This window comes from Chiloscyllium plagiosum, unplaced genomic scaffold, assembly GCF_037043375.1.
Source record: "Chiloscyllium plagiosum isolate Xiang-an unplaced genomic scaffold, Cpla_swu_hap1 HiC_scaffold_44, whole genome shotgun sequence".
Lineage (NCBI taxonomy): Eukaryota > Metazoa > Chordata > Chondrichthyes > Orectolobiformes > Hemiscylliidae > Chiloscyllium > Chiloscyllium plagiosum.
In genome coordinates, this window is record NW_028270182.1 from 22581950 (window position 1) to 22601098 (window position 19149).

Here is a 19149-nt window from a genome sequence, read left to right on the forward strand (position 1 = left end):
ATGTCCTAAATATTGCCAAGTGGAAAAAAAGAGCAAGAATTTGAAAACAATGTAGGTTCAGAGAAAGGTGTGTGTCTGCATTCAGCACTTGCGAAAACCAGCGGTCAGATGTGGAAAGTAATTAGGCTCATGGAACATTTGACTCAAATGAGGGACTAACAAGTAAAGGGATGCACATGTTGCTGAGGTATAAGGCTCACTCTAAACCACAGCTGGATAGCACCAATCTGGCTATTGCATGTCTGTTAGGATATATTGACTTCATAGAGGCCAGGGCAAATTTACCAGAATAACATTTGGCTGAGTGGGTTAAATTGCCAGGACAGTTTGTATAAACTTAGTTTGTATTCTTATCAAGTATGATAGATTAATGGGCAATCTGGTGTTGAAGATCTTTAAAGATTTGATGGGCTAAATAAGGAAAAACTGTTTCCTATGAGGAGGAGAATCCAAAACAAGGGGATGCATCCTTAAAGTGAGTGAGGCTATTCAGGACTGATGTCAGGAGCATTTCCTCTCTCAAAGGGAAATGGAAAACTGGGACTTTTTCACTTCACTAACTTAAAACATCCCCATACCAAACAACAAATGAGGTAGTGGGGCATGCTGAAAACTTCAAACTAAATTGATGGGATTCCAAGGCAACACTGGAAGATGAAGCTGAGATGATTCAGATGTCAGGGCATGGAATAGTGCACAGAATTAGCTGGTTTTGTTAATACCACTAGTGAATCGTGTACAGGTGGACTTAGAATTAAGGGTTCCAAAGAGCATGCTAACACAGGCATAAGCATCTTGGGCCAAATAAGCACTTCCTTTGACAGGAGAGGAAGCTAAGTATTCCTTAGCAGTCTTGCACAGCTGTCTCTACAGATTTGAATGGAAGTCATGTTGCTGAATATCTCAACTTGTGCAATTAAACTATATTGATCGTCATTTTCAAATCTGTAAAGTTCATAGTTATACAGCAGTCTGAGTTGACGTGTAACAAAAACAGGATGGTGAAAATCTCTGATTAATGTACAAATTCAGTTTGATATTATTAAACTTGAATCCCCTTTAAGTGAAAAAAGTGAGATTTTGCATTTAAAGATGGGCTAAAAGGTAGACTGAAAATATAACCGACAAAATGAAGGACTTAAAAATTCTACAAGTAGAAGGTTAAGAAAATTAAACAGTGGAATCAATAGAAATGCAAATTGAATAGTGTTCTATTAAAACTAAGGCAGGATAGCTCTGCACCCTGACCAGTAACTTTGGGCTTAACATCCATTGATATCCACACTTTGAGAAAAACAGTCTGTTCCTTTATCAGGAAGCTCACTCATTCTGAGGCATTAACAGATAGATGCAGTTTGTTGGTTTTCCTGTTCCTCTTCTGTAAAGGATGAAATGTTGCTGTGGTGGTATCTAAGTGATGTTTGATTAGTAAGCATTCCTTACTTTCTAAATCCACTCTCCTCCACCCTCCTCAAACAGATATCGTGGGCTGAAGCAAACTGTTTGCAATCTTGGTTTTGTATTTAACCCTGAAGTTTAGGATTTTGTGCTGTTATCAAGACCACCAGTAACATCCCCCAAATTAGTCTCAGCTTGCCTGTTCTTGAAACCTTCACCCATCTAAACTTAACTCTTCTAATGCACTGTTCAATCCTTTCCATGTTCTACCCATTAAAGATGATGTTGAAAACTGCCCATTTCCTTAATTGTGTCAAGTTCCTGTGCTTGCTGGCCTGTATTGACTTGAGGTCAAGGAATGTCTTGATCTCAAAACTCATCCTTATCTCATTGCACTTGATATCATCCCTCCTGAATCTCTGTAATCTGCTGTTCACCAGCCTTCACACTGTACTCCTTCAATTCTGTTTTCTTGAGTTTCCTGAATTGTAATTGTTCCACCATCTCCTCTGTATTGAAGATCCTATGCTTTGGAACTCTTTCTAAGCTTATGGGTTTTCCATCCATAAGCGGCATGGTGGCTCAATGGTTAGCACTGCTGCTTCACAGCGCCAGGGGCCTGGGTTCGATTCTAGCCTCTGGCGACTGACTGTGTGGAGTTTGCATATTCTCCCTGTGTTTGTGTGTTTCATCCGGGTGCTCTGGTTTCCTCCCACAATCCAAGAATGTACAGGCTGGGTGAATTGGTCAAGCTAAATTGCCCATAGTGTTCAGGGCTGTGTAGGTTAGGTGCATTAGTCAGGGGTAAGTGTCGGGTAATAGTGCAGGGGAATGGATCTGAGTGGATTACTCTTTGGAGGGTTGATGTGGACTTTTTGGGCCTAACTGTAGGGATTCTAGGATGATCCTGTGATCTTTCCTGCTGTAATGATGCTGCTTGGTAAAACCTACTCCTTTTTTTTTATCATTTTGGCCATTTGTTCTGACTTGTCCTTGAAAGATTCAATGTCAAATTGTGTTTTATAATGCTCTTGTGAAGGACATTGAAGCATATTTAGGGCGGCACGGTGGCTCAGTGGTTAGCACTGCTGCCTCACAGCACCAGGGTCCCAGGTTCGATTCCAATCTCAGGCGACTGTGGAGTTTGCACGTTCTCCCTGTGTCTGCGTGAGTTTCCCCCGGGTGCTCTGGTTTCTTCCCACAGTCCAAAGATGTGCAGACCAGATGAATTGGCCATGCTAAATTGCTCGTAATGTTAGGTGCATTAGTCAGAGGGAAATGGGTCTGGGTTGGTCACTCTTTGGAGGGTCTGTGTGGACTTGTTGGGCTGAAGGGCCTGTTCCCACCCTGTAGGGAATCTAATCTAATCTAAATATTGTTGTTAAATACATATTATGGCAGCTTTTCTTTAAAGTTGTCATGTGTGCATTTACATGTTTGAAGCCATTATACAGCTTTATTATAGTCTATTGTATGTGGTAAACTCAAGTTTCCTGGGTGCTTGTTTGTGCTGGAAGTAGTGTTGATGAAATGGAGGTTGGATGACCCCTTTCAGTCTAAAAGCACTGCCATTTCAGTTCTCCAGTTCAACCCCAGCCTGATCTTTTGACCTTGGTCTGCTGCAATGTTCAAGAGAAGCTTAATGTAAGCCTGAAGAATCCTGCCTCATCTTTTGACTCAGCCTTTTGGGTGCAGCATAGAATCAGCAACTTTACAGAAAAACCTCTACCTCCATTTTGTTTCTTTTGCTTATTTGTTGTTTATCTTGAATTCGCATGAGGTCTGTGCAGCCATTTACACTACATCTGGACACATTTTCATTACTTACTTTTCTGTATTCCCTTCTGACTTTTATTAAAATCTCTCCTATTCTCCATCCATCACAAGCTTTCTCTTTTGGTTCGACCATCGCTGTCCCCCATTCTGAGCCCCTTTCACTTGCTTGCAACCTTACATACATGACTAAAACTTGTGTTAAACCTATCACATATTAATATTGTATTTCTGTCTCCTGTTTTGAAGAGTCATTCGCACAAAGAGACAACTCTTGCTTTCCACAGCTGTTGCCTAACTGTAGTTTTGCCAGTATTTTCAGCTTTCATTTTTCTAATCAACAATTCAGAGATGGGACTTCAATTTGGGTGTCTCAATCCAAGGTTAAGAACATGACCACTGGGTCAAAAGAGGGCTCACAAAACTTATTGCACCTGGTATTCTCAAGCAGTCTCCTATCCATTTAATAACCAGGTCTGAGTCTGCTTATCTTCCAAGATTGAATGAGATCAGGCATTTTCAGACTATCATGCCCGTAGGTATGCTATTGTATAAACAGCAATTGTATAGTCTCATAGTTGTGCAAATTTCTTCTTTTCAGATGTGTATCAAATTTCCTTAAAGTTAGTATTGAATTTGCTACCACCATTTTTCCAGACCATTCTAACATGTTTCTTGAAAAAACCTCCATTTAACTTTAGCCAGTCTCTCTCTGATTACGAGCTCTCTTCCTGGTGGAAACTATTCCTTCATACTCATTATAAAAGGTCTTCTATTTAACATGTTTATTTAAATTTCCCCTTTATCACCTCTGTTTGAAGGTAAACCATCCCTAGTTTTATAGTCTCTCTACGGAACAGAATTCCAGCTTTGACAAAGGGTCAGTTAGACTCGAAACGTCAGCTCTTTTCTCTCCTTACAGATGCTGCCAGACTTGCTGAGATTTTCCAGCATTTTCTCTTTTGGTTCCATCTCCCAACTCTGTCTCGTTTTAGTAAAATCTGTCTGCAACTTGTTCAGCCTTGACATCCTTCCGAAGATGCGATGCTCAGAATGGAACAAAATCCTCTAGATCTCATGGCAATGCCAGCTACTGTTTGCAAGGAAGTGAACTTCTGTGACTTTTGCTTGTGGTCAGATTTATGAAGAGTGAAGAACTCTGTGCTTCACTTACATTACATATGGTGTTTCTGAGCCATATTGGCGCAGGTTGGATTGAGTTCTTGCTGCAGCTGTTCTGCAAAATTAACTGAGTTTTCATTTGTCACAGGTGTCATTGTACTAGGTGAGATTTTGTTAGTTTTCCAATATCCAGTGCAAGTAGGATTGAAATTGTCCTAATCTTAAATTCCCTCTCTCAACAGAAGTAAATTTTTTCATGCACTATCTAATCTCTGAGCTAATGCGAAATAACAATTGTGCTGAGTGATGCTGCTTGGTTAACAGTAAAACCATCCTTCTGCACATTGATCATTTCTGAAATCTGGAAATTTTCCTCGAATCTCCGATATGACTGCTTTCCTCCCTAGCTTTGTTCAGAGCTGTTTGGCACTGAGATTTGAAACTGGATCTTTCTTTCTACCCTTTTAGGCTTCTTGTTTTTACTAAATGTATCTTCCCATACACTCTCTGTTCTCTCAGAATCTTAGCAGTGTTGTGATTTAAATTTTGTTGGAAATTATTGTAGAATATTGATCCCCTTTCTATTTTGCAGTGATTGTTTCAGTGTTTTCTGTAAATCATGGCAGTATATGGTGATGTATGGACATCAAATAAAGCTGTGGTTGAAATATATTGCTTGTTCAGTGGTAGTATATTGCAATTGCCAACAAGACCGGAGTAATCAGCTTCCCAAACTTTTCTCCCTCTGAACCCCGGTTCAAGTCTTCATACATTGCAGCAACTCCATAGTGAGAACTGGGGGATTGTGGGGAAAGTGGGTGCATTGGAGTGGGGAGCTGTGAACTACGGTTCGGTGGGACGAGGGAGGTGGTGCAGGGCCAAGTGTTCAAGCTTCAGAGTATCTTTTTAAAAATAAATTTTTTTCTTCTCTCAGCCTCAATATCTCTTGTCATCCAGGTTTCCTATTCCTTCAACCTTGCTTTTCACCCTCACAGGAACATGTAGACCTTAAACTCTAGCTATCTCACCTATTTTAAAGGTCTCCCACTTGTTGGACGTCCCTTTGCCTGCAAACAAACTATTCCAATCAACACCTGCAAGCTCCTGTCTAATTCCATCAAAATTCACCTTGCCCCAATTTAGCACTTGAACCTGTGGACCAGTTTGGTTACTCTCCATAACAATGTTAAAATGAATAGAGCCATGGTCCCTGGTCCCCAAGTGCTCCCCCACTGTCACCTCAGTCACATGACTTGCCCCGTTTCCCAAGAGTACGTCAAGTTTTGCCCCTTCCAGAGTAGGACCCTCTGTATAACTGCTTGAGAAAACGTTTCTGAGTTCAGTTAACAAATTCCACCCTATCTCAGCCCTTCACGCTGTGGCAGTCCTAGTCTAGGTCAGAAAATTAAAATTCCATACTATCACAACCCTATTGCTCCTGCAAATCTCCCCAGTCTCTCTGCATATTTGTTCCTCTAATGCCCACTGACTATTTGGGGGCCTGTTGTACAACACCATCCCCTTATTTCTTAGCTCCACCCACAAGCCTCATTGGATGACTCTTCAGTTATTTTCTGATTACAGCTGTGATACTCACCTTAATCAAAAATGCAACTTCCCCCTCCCTCCCTTCCACCACTTCTGTCCCGCCTAAAGCACCTGTACTACCCTGGTACATTTAGCTTCTAGTCCTGTCCCTCCCTTAGTTAAGTTTCTGTAATGGCTATAAAATCCCAGTCTCGCATATCTATCCATGCCCTGAATTCATCAGCCCAACCTGTCAGCCCTCTTGCATTGAAATAGATACAATTTAATCCAACAGGCATTGCTTGTTCCTTTTCATGTTCAGTCTGACCTGTCTCTTCACTTTACTATTTCTGATTACTGTCTCCCCTTCCCGACTCGCACTTGCCTCCCTGCTGTCGAGGATCCCACTCCCTGCCAATCTCGTTTAAAGCTTCCCTTGTTGTACTGGCAAACCTGGCCGCCAAGGTCCCCTTCCAGTTCAGATGCTACCCATCCCTTTTGAACAGGTCACCTCTGCCCTTGGAAAGTTCCCAATGATCTAAAAATCTGAATCCCTGCTGCCTGCACCCATTCTTTAGCTATGTCCACCTGCCATATCCTCCTGTTCTTACTGTCACTACCAGGTAGAGATTGCCAGCGAAAAGATCCTGGTTTTAAACTTTTTTCTAGCTGTTGTGGTCCTGTTCGCCGAGCTGGGAATTTGTGTTGCAGACGTTTCGTCCCCTGTCTAGGTGACATCCTCAGTGTTTGGGAGCCTCCTGTGAAGCGCTTCTGTGATGTTTCCTCCGGCATTTATAGTGATTTGTATCTGCCGCTTCCGGTTGTCAGTTCCAGCTGTCCGTTGCAGTGGTCGGTATATTGGGTCCAGGTTGATGTGCTTATTGATTGAATCTGTGGATGAGTGCCATGCCTCTAGGAATTCCCTGGCTGTTCTCTGTTTGGCTTGTCCTAGAATAGTAGTGTTGTCCCAGTCGAACAGAGAACAGAAAGTAGCTCTCCCCACCCCCACCCTCCTCTAGCTTATCTCTCCATGCTTCAGGCTTACTGCCTTTATTCCTGATGAAGGGCTTTTGCCCGAAACGTCGATTTCGAAGCTCCTTGGATGCTGCCTGAACTGCTGTGCTCTTCCAGCACCACTAATCCAGAATCTGGTTTCCAGCATCTGCAGTCATTGTTTTTACCTCATATGAATAGGAAGGGTTTGGAGGGATATGGGACGGGTGCTGGCAGGTGGGACTAGATTGGGTTGGGATATCTGGTCGGCATGGACGGGTTGGATCGAAGGGTCTGTTTCCGTGCTGTACATCTCTATGATTGACTCCCTCATGAGTCACCCTTGTTTTCAAGGTGATAGGCCAAAGGAACTCCCTGCACACTCTGCTGCCTTCTTTTGCCTTTCCAGGTGTCATCCAGCTGCTCACTGGCTGCACCTTAGGTATGATCACCTCACTAAAACTCTTCTTGAATTTAATCTGAGGGCTGTTAGTCTTCGGAATTTTCTTGAATATTGCACCATGGCAAATCATTTGCCTTGCTGTGGACTAAAGCCATAAGAAGGGATGTCGCAGTTCCTTCAGCCCTCATCAATACACACCAACTTCATATGCTTTTGCTCTCACTTTATTGATTCACTGGTTTGGCAGATTGGCCAACTTGTAATGGATCAAACTTGAGACTTTTCCACATCTCAGGGTTCTGTTTCTGTGAATACATTAACCTGTTGAATCTGCACACACACTCGTGTCTTAGAGATGTTATGAAGTCTGCATTCATTTCTCCTTCACTGAAATTTAAGAATTGCCAGGCTTCTAAGCTCCTAAATAGAATATGTTACTTGGGTTGTAAGTTTTCTCACTGAGCTGGCAGGTTTGTTTTTCAGACATGCCAGGTAACAATATCAGTGAGCCCCCGGTGAAGTCCTGGTGTTCTGGCCTGCTTTCTATTTATGTGTCTTGGTCTCATGATGGATGATATCATTTTTGATTATTTTTCTCAGAGGTTGGTAAATGGGGTCCAAATCGATGTGTTTATTGATGGAGTTCTGGTTTGAATACCAGGCCTGTAGGAATTCCTGTGCATATCTCTGTTTGTCTGTCCCAGCATGTATGTTATCCCAGTCGAAGTGGTGAGTAGTCTGGTGGTCATCTCCGAGATGTTTGTAAGGTAGTTGTGGCTAGAGTTTCTGGGCATGTTGAGGTTCCTTGTTCGGGTTTGTTGTTTAAGAATTGGCGGACTGTGTTTATCGGGTATCTGTTGTTCTTGAATCCGTTGTATCGGTATTTTTCTTCTGCTGCTCGGAGTTGCTGAGTACTGCAGTGTGCTGTCGCCTGTTTAAATAATGTCCTGATGCAGCTCCATTAGTGGGTGTTGGGATGATTGCTTTTGTAGTTATGTATCTGGTCTGTGTGTGTTGCTTTCTTGTGGATGCTGGTCTGCAATTCTCCATTTACTGTTCATCCCGCTGTTGTTCTCCACGTCTGTGAAATTTATGTTAGGAAGAATGTTGTTGATGATGTTGTAGATTTCTTCTAATTTGTTCCATTTGGTGATGGAAAAAGGTGTCATCCATGTAACGGACCCAAAGTTTGGGTTGGATTGTGGGGAGGGCTGTTTGTTCGAGTCTCTGCATTGCTGCTTCTGCTGAGAAGCCTGATATTGGTGATTCTATGGGTGTTCTGTTGATTTATGTGCAGGTCTTGTCATTGAAGGTGAAGTGGGTAATGAGGCACAGCTTGAGGAGCTTGATGTCCTTGCTGATGAAGTTGGTGCTGTCTGGTGTTTGTCTCTGTGGTTCGTCTAGTAGTGCGGTCAGTGCTGCTTTGGCCAGGTTGATATATAGTTGATGTGAATAGGACTGTTACGTCAAAGGAGACCGTGATTTTGTCCTCTTCCATCTTGGTGTCTTTGATGTTCAGGAATTCCTCGATGGAGTTTGGACTTTGGTTTGACCACATTTGGAATACTGCATACATTTTCTTGTCGCCACATTACCAAAAGGGTGTAGATGCTTTGGAGAGGGTGAGAGGAGGTTCACAAGGATATTGTCTGGTATGGAGGGCGCATAGCTATGAGGAGAGGCTGAGTAGATTAGGATTATTTTAATTAGAAAGACTGAGGTGGTGGGGGTACGTGATTTGAAGTCTACAAAATCATGAGAGATCTAGACAGGGTGGATATCAAGAAGCTTTTCCCCCCAGAGTGGGGGACTCCATTACTAGGGGTCACGAGTTCAAGGTGAGAGGGGAAAAGTTTAAGAGAGATATTCATAGAAAGTTCTTTTACACAGAGGATGGTGGGTGTCTGGAACACGTTACCAGCAGAGGTGGTAGAGGCAGGCACGATAGTGTCACTTAAGATGTATCTGGACAGTTACATGAATGGGCAGGGAGCAGAGGGATACAGATGCTTAGAAAATAGGCGACAGGTTTAGATAGAGGATCTGGATCAATGCAGGCTTGTAGACTCGAAGGGCCTATTCCTTGATATAATTTTCTTTATTCTTTTGTTCTTTTGTTCTTTTGAGTTGAATGAGTCTCCACTGGGTACTTCAGTTTTCGGTGGCGTTCCTATATGTTGGTGTGCCAGGGAGTGAGACTGTGGGTCTGAGGAGGGCTTGGTTTGTGTACGTTAGGTAATCTGTAGAAGCGGTGTATGTTGGATCCATCAGGTTTCCTTTTTTCTGGAGAACTGTCTTGTTAATTCGTCCTGATTTATGAAGATGCTTCAATGCGGCTGTGATATGGTTTTCTAACTGTGGAGCCGGGTCTATCGCCACCTGTTGGGAAGTGTTGATATCTGTTCATCTTTTCAATGTACAGAAGAACCTTGATTATCCAAAGGACACGGGTGGGAAGTATTTTGTTTGGTTAATCGAATACTGGATAACAGTTTCACCAAGCATCAGACCGTGTGATCTTGCAGGATAATCCGAAATTCGGATAATTGAATGCTGGATAATGGAGAGGTTCTGTGTTCTGTTTAGAGTGATGTACCCTTTTCCTGCAGTTAGGATTACAAATTTTCAGTCTTTTGAGTCCTTCTCGGACTTGCCTTTCCTGTGTGTTGAGGGGTTCCCTTCCTCTTTCCTGCTTACTGTTGGTGCAAGGGGCGGCACGGTGGCTCAATGGTTGGCACTGCTGCCTCACAGCGCCATGTACCTGGGTTTGATTCTAGCCTCAGGCGACTGTCTGTGTGGAGTTTGCACATTCTCCCCGTGTCTGCGTGGGTTTCCTCCGGCTGCTCTGGTTTCCTCCCACAGTCCAAAGATGTGCAGGTCAGGTGAATTGGCCATGCTAAATTGCCCATAACGTTAGGCGCATTAGTCAGAGGGAAATGGGTCTGGGTGGGTTACTCTTTGGAAGGTTGGTGTAGACTTGTTGGGCCGAAGGGCCTGTTTCCACACTTTAGGAATTTCATCTCATCTAATCAAACGGTCTGCTGTGTTTCTTCTGAGAGTCTGTTGTCTTTCAGGGTTGATTCTAATGCTGCTAAGAAGTCCTTTTTGTTCATGTCTCTGTAGTTGTAGTTCATCTCTCTTAGTAGGATGGCCTTTTCCATATCTGTTAGTGATAGGTCCCAGTAGGTTTTTAACCCAAGCTTCTGAATTGTCTATGTTGTTGTTTTGTGTGAGCTTGTCCAGTTTGTCTTGTAGGGAGAGTTTTTTTCTCCTGGTCTGCTGTTTGATGCTGAAAGCCCATTCTAGTGTGCTTGTCCATTCATGGTCAGTCACTTTGATGTATAAAGTTTTTTTTGGCATGAAATTTCCTGATTGTATTTGTGGAGTTGATTGTGGACATTGAGGAGAAAGTGAGGTCTGCAGCCGCTGGAGATCAAAGCTGAAACTTTATTGCTGGAACAGCACAGCAGGTCAGGCAGCATTGAGGGAACAGAAGATTCGACGTTTCGGGCACATGCCCTTCTTCAGGAATGAGCAGAGAGTGTTCAGCAGGAGAAGATAAAAGGTAGGGAGGAGGGACTTGGAGGAGGGGCGTTGGAAATGTGATAGGTGGAAAGAGGTCAAGGTGAGGGTGATAGGTCGGAGTAGGGTGGAGGCGGAGAGGTCAAGAAGAAGACTGCAGGTCAGGAAGGCGGTGCCGGGCTGGAGGGATTCGGCTGAGACAAGGTGGGGGGAGGGGGGATGAAGAAACTGGTGAAGTCCAAGTTCATCCCCTGCGGTTGGAGGGTTCCCAGTCGGAAGATAAGACGCTCCTCCTCCGACCGTCGGGTTGTTGTGGTTTGGCGGTGGATGAGTCCAATGACCTGCATATCCTCGGTGGAGTGGGAGGGGGAGTTGAAATGCTGTGCTACAGGGTGATTGGGTTGGTTCGTCCGGGTGGCCCAGAGGTGCTCTCTGAATCGCTCCGCAAGTAGGCGGCCTGTCTCCCCAATATAGAGGAGGCCACACCGGCTGCAGCGGATGCAGTAGATAATGTGGGTGGAGGTGCAGGTGAATGTGTGGCGGATATGGAAGTTTCCTTTGGGGCCTTGGAGAGAAGTGAGGGGGGAGGTGTGGGCGCAAGTGGTTCCGACTGGGAACCCTCCAACCACAGGGGATGAACTTGGACTTCACCAGTTTCTTCATCCCCCCTCCCCCCACCTTGTCTCAGCCGAATCCCTCCAGCCCGGCACCGCCTTCCTGACCTGCAGTCTTCTTCTTGACCTCTCCGCCTCCACCCTACTCCGACCTATCACCCTCACCTTGACCTCTTTCCACCTATCACATTTCCAACGCCCCTCCTCCAAGTCCCTCCTCCCTACCTTTTATCTTCTCCTGCTGAACACTCTCTGCTCATTCCTGAAGAAGGGCATGTGCCCGAAACGTCGAATCTTCTGTTCCCTCAATGCTGCCTGACCTGCTGTGCTGTTCCAGCAATAAAGTTTCAGCTCTGATTGTGGACATTGTTGATTATTTGTCTCAGCATGCTGCCGTCATTCTGTTCTAATATTCTTCTGGTTTGTGGGGTGTTGAGCGGTGGTTTGTACTTGAGACATTTTGGTAATACCTGTTTCCTGAGGCATTCATGTAGGGAATAAAGTTGTTGGATGTAAGTTTGCACGCTGAGCTGGAAGGTTTGTTTTCAGATGTTTCATCATCATACTAGATAACATCATCAATATATCACTGGTGAAGTGTTGGTGTTATGTCCTGCTTTCTATTTGTATTCAGGTTTCCTTAGGTTGGTGATGTCATTTCGTGTTCTTTTTATCAGGGGTGGTAGATGGGATCCAAATCAATGTGTTTGATGATAGAATTTCGGTTGGAATGCCATGCTTCTAGGAATTCTCGCCTGTGTCTCTGTTTGGCTTGTCCAAGGATGGATGTGTTGTCCCAGACGAAGTGCTGTCCTTCGTCATCTGTATGTAAGGATATTAGTGATTGTGGGTCATATCTTTTTGTGACTAATTGATGTTCATGTATCCTGGTGGCTAGTTTTCTGCCTGTTTGTCCAATGTTGTTTTTGTTACGTTCCTGCAAGATATTTTGTAAATGATAATTTTGCTTGTACATATTGGGTCTTTTAAGTTCATTAGCTGCTGTTTTAGTGTGTGGGTAGGTTTGTGGGCTACCATGACCCCAAGTGGTCCGAGTAGTCTAGCAGTCATTTCCGAGATGTCTTTGATGTAGGGAAGAGTGGGTAGGGTTCCTAGACATGTTTTGTCTGCTTGTTTGGGTTTGTTGCTGAGAAATCGGTGGATTGTGTTCATTGGGTATCCTTTTTCTTCTTGAATAAGCTGTATAGTGATTTTCCTGTGCTCTTCATAATTCCTCTGTGCTGCAGTGTGTGGTGGTTCGTTGAAATAATGTTCTAATGTGGCTTCGTTTGTGGATATTGGGACGATTGCTTCTGTAGTTCAGTATTTGGTCCATATGTATTTTGCTGTAGACGCTGGTTTGAAGTTCCCCATTGACTGTTCGCTCTATTGTGACATCTAGGTATGGTAGTTTGTTGTTGTTTTCCTCCCCTTTTGTGAATTTTATGCCAGTAAGGATATTATTGGTGGTCTTAAAGGTTTCCTCTAACTTGTTTAGTGATGACAAAGGTGTTATCTGTGTAGCGGACCCAAAGTTGGGGTTGGATGGTTGACAGAGCTGTTTGTTTGAGTCTCTGCATTACTGCCTCTGCTAAGAACCCTGATATCAGAGATCCCATGGGTGTTCCATTGCTTTGACTGTAGGTTTTGTTGCTGAAAGTGAAGTGGGTGGTAAGGCATAGGTCCACTAGCTTGACAATGTTGTCCTTGTTGATGAAGATGGTGTTTGATGTATGTGTCTTTGGTTCTTCTAATAATGTAGTCATTGTGTCTTTGGCCAGGTTGACATTGATGGATGTGAACAGAGCTGGTACGAAAAAGGAGACCGTTACTTCATCCTCTTCTATCCTGGTGTCTTTGGTGTTCAGGAATTCTTGGGTGGAGTGAATGCAGTGCCATGAGTCTTCTCAGTGTTGTAGTCTTTGGTGTAGTTCCTTGGCTAACCTGTACATTGGTGTTCTAGGCAGCAAGACTATGGATCTGAGGAGGTCTCCTGGTTTATGGATTTTGGGAAATCCATAGAAGCAGGTCATGTTGGATCTGCTTGGTTTCAGTTTTTGTTTAATTCTTCAAATTTCTGATTTTTTTTGAGTAAGGCCGTGATTCGGTTCTCTTATTGTGGGGTCGGGTTTATTGCCACCTGTTGGTAAGTGTCAGTGTCTGCAAGCAATGTAGTCTGTTTGGTTTAAAATGACTGTCGAGCGTCCTTTGTCTGCAGGTAGGATAACAATATTTTAATTTTTTTGTTGAGTCCTTCTAGTGCTTTCCTTTCTTGTGTATTGTGTGTGTTTCCTTCCTTTTTCCTGCTTAATGTTGGTGCAATTGTCTGCCTGATAGTTTGATGGGTTTCTGAGTTTGTTGTCTTTGTGTTGTTTCTAATGCTGCTAAGAAATCTTTCTTGTCTGCATTCTGGAAATTGGCTTTTTCAGTGCTTGTTAGATAAGTTTTTTTTTTAAAATCCATGCTTCTGTGTTGTGTGTATTGTTATTTTGTGAGTTTGTCTAGTTTTTTTCTGCAGGTCCAGTTGTTCTCTTTTCTGTGTTTGTCGCAGTCTAATGTCTGTGCCTTGTCGTACTGTGTCTGACCATTCATGGTCTGTTGTATTAGTGAGTAAAGTTTTTTGGTGCGGAATTGCCACATTATTTCAATGAGCCACTACATACTGCAGCACAGAGGAAAATTACCTATACAAGTGTGTTCAAAAAGAATGGGTACCCAATGAATGCAATCCACTGATTTCTCAGCAACAAACCCAAACAAGCTGACAAACGCGCTCAGAAACCCTAGCTACTCTCCCCGACATCATCTTGGAAATGTCTGCCAGACCACTCAGGCCTCTTGTCGTCATGGTAGCCCACAAACCTACCAACACACTAAAACTTAAATGACCCAGTACAGACAACAAGCAAGACAAACGTCATTTACAAAATACCTTGCAAAAACAAACACTACATTGGACAAACAGGCAGAAAGCTAGCCACCAGGATATATCAACTAGCAACAAAAAGTCATGACACTATCACTAGTATTCTTACATACAGAGAAAGAAGGGCACCACTTCAACTGGGACAACACATCCATCCTTGGACAAGCCAAACAGAGAAATGGATGAGAATTCCTAGAAGCATGGTATTCTAATCTGAACACTATCAACAAACACATCGATTTGGACCCCATCTACCATCTAAATAGAAAGCAGGACATAACAGCAGAGCTTCACTGGAGGCTTATTGATGATGTTGCCTTGTATGGTGATGAAACATCTGAAAACAAATCTGCCAGCTCAGCAAGCAAACTTAGATCCAGAACCTGCACCTGAGCTACAAATCTTCTCAAAACTCATCAAGTACAGTTGTTCGTGGGTGGCGCTCAGTCAGATGGCTTTGGTTTCCCATCTTTCAGCTAGATTTAGCATATTGCATCCATAGGTATTTGCGATATTGAGAAGATTTGTAGTTCAGGTTCGGGTTGTAAGTTTGCTCCCTGAGCTGGCAGATTTGTTTTCAGATGTTTCATCACCATGTTAGGTAGTATTTAACAGTGAGCCTCTGGCGAAGTGCTGGTGTTCTGACCTGCTCCTATTTGTGTTTTGGTGTCTCTAAGCTGGGTGATATCATTTCCAGTTCTTTTTCTCATGTTAAATGGTTGGTAAATGGGTACAAATTGATGTGTTTATTGATGGAGTTCTGGTTTGAGTGGCAGGACTCTAGGAATTCTCATGCGTGTCTCTGTTTCGCCTGTCCTTGGTTGGATGTGTTGACCAGTTGAAGTCGCGTCCTTCATCTGTATGTAAGGATATGAGTGATAGTGGGTCATGTCTTTTGGTGGCTACTTCTCTGCCTGTCTTTCTGATGTAGTGTTTGTTACAGTCCTTGCATGGTATTTTGTAAATTACATTCGTTTTACTGGTTGTTGGTATAGTCCTTTAGGTTCATTAGTAGCTGTTTCAGTGCGTTAGCAGGTTTGTGGGTTACCATGATGCCAAGGGGTCTGAGTAGTCTGGTAGTCATCTCAGAAATCTCTTTGATGTATGGTAGTGTGGCTAGAGTTTCTGGGCGTGTTGTGTTTACTTGTTTGGGTTTGTTGTTTAAGAATTGGTGGACTGTGTTTATTGGGTAAAAACAATGACTGCAGATGCTGGAAACCAGATTCTGGATCAGTGGTGCTGGAAGAGCACAGCAATTCAGGCAGCATCCGAGGACAGGCAAAATCGACGTTTCGGGCAAAAGCCCTTCATCAGGAATAAAGGCAGAGAGCCTGAAGCGTGGAGAGATAAGCTAGAGGAGGGTGGGGGTGGGGATAGAGTAGCATAGAGTACAATAGGTCAATGGGGAAGGAGATGAAGGTGATAGGTCAGGGAGGAGAGGGTGGAGAGGATAGGTGGAAAAGGAGCTGGGCAGGTCGGACAAGTCCGGACAAGTCAGGGGATCGTGTTGCTGGAGGTTAGAAACCAGGATGAGGTGGGGGAAGGGGAAATGAGGAAGCTGTTGAAGTCCACATTGATGCCCTGGGGTTGAAGTGTTCCGAGGCGGAAGATGAGGCGTTCTTCTTCCATGCGTCTGGTGGTGAGGGAGCGGCGGTGGAGGAGGCCCAGCACCTCCATATCCTCGGCAGAGTGGGAGGGGGAGTTGAAATGTTGAGCCACGGGGCGATTTGGTTGATTGGTGCGGGTGTCTCGGAGATGTTCCCTAAAGCGCTCTGCTAGGAGGCGCCCAGTCTCCCCAATGTAGAGGGGACCGCATCGGGAGCAACGGATACAATAAATGATATTAGTGGATGTACAGGTAAAACCTTGATGGATGTGGAAGGCTCCTTTAGGGCCTTGGATGGAGGTGAGGGAGGAGGTGTGGGCACAGGTTTTACAGTTCCTGCGGTGGCAGGGGAAAGTGCCAGGATGGGAGGGTGAGTCGTAGGGGGGGGGCGTGGACCTGACCAGGTAGTCACGGAGGGAACGGTCTTTGCGGAAGGCGGAGAGGGGTGGGAGGGAAATATATCCCTGGTGGTGGGGTCTGTTTGGAGGTGGCGGAAATGTCGGCGGATGATTTGGTTTATGTGAAGGTTGGTAGGGTGGAAGGTGAGCCATTCTTCTTGAATACGCTGTATAGGTATGTATAGGTACCAAAAGACATGATCCACTACCACTAGTATCCACATACATACAGACGAAGAAGGACACATCCTTCTGAGGACAGGCAAAACAGAGAGACACAAGAATTCCTAGAGGCCTGGCTTTCAAACCAAACTCTCTCAATAAACACATCGTTTTGGACCCTATTTACCAACTTCTGAGAAAAAGAACCAAAAATGATATGCACCTTAAGGGACCAAGACACACAAATAGAAAGTGGGGCAGAACACCAGCACATCACTGGGGGCTCACTGATGATGTTATCGAGCATGGTGACGAAACGTCTGAAAAACAAACCTGCCAGCTCAAACTTACAAGCCGAACCTGAACCTGAGCTACAAATCTTTTCAAAAATTGCAGAATATGTTGCTATTGGTGAATAAGGGTAATAACACTGGAAATAATAATCTGGAACACTGCAATGATATTCTGATACTGGAAACCCTCCTGGTGAGTGCAAATTGGGCAATTATTAAGTGACTACCAGCTAATTTTTGCAGCTTTGTATAAACCAGCATTTGAACAGTCTGACATTAAAATCTATGTAGCAAAGTTAGCTGTTGTGTCATCTTGATTTGTTTTTGCAACAGAAATTTGTCCACCTTCCATGTCTCAGATCTAAATATATCAAAAACAGACACATCTGGCACTAAATTCATAAGCTGTCTTCAATGAACTAGTGTTTCAGAATGCGCCCTGAGAAGCTCCCTGCCCCCCCACTTCCTCCTTTAAGATATTCCCTTAAGGTCTTTCCAGAGAAAGAGACAATGAGATGGAAGCATTACCTGTGCCGAGTTGAAGAGGTTAAGGATCTGTCAACTGTAAAGTTTGGTGGTAGGTCTGAAGACTATACAAAGTTTCAAAGCCAGCGCGGAATGATTACTAAATTTAACAAGAATGGATGAATTAGAATTTGAGAGAAAGTTGTTTGGAAAGGGTAATTGAAGTGAACATTGGATTTCAGGAGAGCCTGGGGAGCTAATGTCAGGAATATTAGGCAATGGTGAAAGTGTTTAAATAAAACTTTCAGCTTGTCAAGTCCAGCCTACTTTTCAATACAATTAAGGCAATCGAACACTTCAATACCTTTTAGCCAACCCAATCTGAGTAATATCTGTATGCCACTGGATTACTGGTAGTCAGTTATCTATCAATCTCTAACTTAAATGTACTCAAAGACTAAGTTTCCACATAGAGAATTCCCAACCCTCTGAATAAAAGTTCTTCTCATCTTGGGCCTAAGTGGCACTCCGTTTATTCTTAAATTTTGCTCTTGGTTCTATACTCCCCACTCAGGGGATGTCTTCTCTGCACATACCTTGTCTGTCCCTTTAAAGTGTTTCACAGGGTTCAATGTGAGAACCTCTCATTCTTTGAAACTGTAGAGAATGCAGCTCTAGTTTATTTAATCTCTCTTCAGAGGATGGTCCTGCTGTCCTGGGAACAGGCCTGGTGAGCTTTAGTTGCACTCCTGAGGAAATAATATCGCTTCTGAGTGAAGAAACTGATATTTTGAGTCTTTATAGAAAACACTAGTGACATTTGAGAAATAATTTTAAATCAAGGTGTAAGAGTGAGACAGGAACTTAAAATGATTACACTTGCCAGGGAAAAGGTACTGAGAAAACTATGGGAAGTAAAGGCTGATAAATATGCAAAATTTGGTCTCTGTCTTGGGAGCCTTAAAATTAGGGTCTGCAAGATAGCAGATCCATAATTGTCATATTCCAAAGTTTCCTGGATAGCCTACTGGATTGGAAAATAAGAAAAGTAGCTCCTTAATTCAAAAATGGCGAATGACAGAAAGCGGGAAACAACAGGGTTTTCAGCTTAACATTTGTTATAGGTAAGGCTGAGATCTATTACAAAGGTGGGCATAGCAGTTTACTTCTCACATCTTAATGTGGTCAGGCAGATTCAGCTGGATTTGTGGGAGGGTTTTCATATTTGAAACAATTAATAGAATTATTATGAAGTGGTACAGGCAAGGTGGCTAAAGTGGACCTTGTAGCTTTGGTGTACTTGTATTTCCAAAACGCCACTTGACAAAGTGCCACGTTAAAGACTACTAACACAGCATGGGTAGAGGATTAGTTAGCCATCAGGAAATGAAGAGTAGGTATACATGGATAACTTTCAATTTGACAGGCTGATAGTCGAGTTCCATAGGGTTGAGTGCTGGGGCAGCAACCGTTTATAATCCACAGCAAGGACTTGGAAGAAGGGACCAAATGAATGGCTCCTAGATTTTTTGTTGACTCAAGATAGTTGTGAAGAGGAAATGAAGCCTCTGCAAAGAGGATATAATACATTGAGTGAGTGGCCAGATGTAATAGAAGGTGGGATAATGAGAGTTTGTCCACTTTGCTGGAAAGAAGAGAAGAGTAAAACTATTTATGCAAATATAGATTGTGCACCTAAGGATCTCGATGTTCTGGTACACAAATCCATGAATCACAAGAAATGAGTATGCAAGTGCAGCAAGTGATGAGAAAGGCAAATTGAATGTTGGTGAGAGGAATGAAATATTTAGCAGCGAATATTTTCTGCAGGTATACAGGGTGTTGGTGAGACCACGTCTGGAGTAATATGTAGTTTTGGTCTCCTTAAGGTTATAATAGGTTAGAAGCATGCAGAGAAAATTCATTTTATTGGTCCTGGAGGCGCAG

The 19149-nt window shown here is 43.5% G+C and overlaps 1 protein-coding gene and 1 pseudogene across 5 annotated transcripts in view; one reads left to right on the forward strand and one right to left on the reverse strand.

Annotated features, from left to right (window-relative positions):
- Positions 1-19149, forward strand: part of LOC122548353 (misshapen-like kinase 1) — a 309681-nt gene that overhangs the window by 100249 nt on the left and 190283 nt on the right. The window lies entirely within an intron of this gene.
- On the reverse strand, positions 12627-13385 carry LOC148137359 (uncharacterized; annotated as a pseudogene).